Source organism: Triticum aestivum, unplaced genomic scaffold (assembly GCF_018294505.1).
Source record: "Triticum aestivum cultivar Chinese Spring unplaced genomic scaffold, IWGSC CS RefSeq v2.1 scaffold98107, whole genome shotgun sequence".
Classification (NCBI taxonomy): Eukaryota; Viridiplantae; Streptophyta; class Magnoliopsida; order Poales; family Poaceae; genus Triticum; species Triticum aestivum.
Window position 1 is genome coordinate 28,551 of NW_025227231.1, and position 934 is coordinate 29,484.

A 934-nucleotide genomic window follows, 5' to 3' on the forward strand; every position below is an offset into this window, starting at 1 on the left:
CCTAATAATTGTTGTACCTCACAAGTCACATTAATTTGCTTATCGTCAGTGTCTCTACTCTGGACTACCAAAGCGTTATAAATATAAGGTAACTTGCCTGGGGGAAAAGTGACATCCAGCACGGGTCCAATAATTTGATCGATACGACCTGTACTTTTTTCTTCAATTGTGGAAGCCCCGGGAGGAGAAGTAGTAGGATTGGTTCTCATAATTATCACATAATTAAAAAAAAGGAATTTGTCGAAATTTTTCTTTTTTTATTGTTGAATAATGCCAAATCAAATCAAAAAAAATCCAAAAGTAAAAAGGAAATGAATTAGTTAATTCAATAAGAGAGAAAAGGGGACCAGGACTTGATTTCGTTGCCCAAGCGAATCCCATTCAATCGTTTACTCATGGAATGAGTCCGTTGGAAAGTTCAATCAATCTTTTTTTCATATACATTTTGCCCTTTGTGGAGGATCTGTGCCTACTCTACTTTCCTATCTAGGACTTCGATATACAAAATATATACTACTGTGAAGCATAGATTGCTGTCAACAAAGAATTTTATTAGTATTTAGTTAGGTATTTGCATTCAAAATAAGAAAAGAGAACTATTAAGAACTTTTAAAATAAGGATTAGGAATTAATTTGGGTTGCGCTATATCTATCAAAGAGTATACAATAATTATGGATTTGGTAAATCAAATCCATGGTTTAATAACGAACCGTGTTAACTTACCATAACAACAACTCAATTCCTATCGAATTCCTATAGTGGAATTCCTATAGGATAGAACATACACAGGGTGTACGCATTATATATGAATGAAACATATTCATTAACCTAAGCATGCCCTCAATTTTCTTTAATGAGTTGATATTATATTAATTGAATATCCTTTTTGTTTTACGAGATTTTTGCTAAAGTTTCATTTACGCCTAATTAACA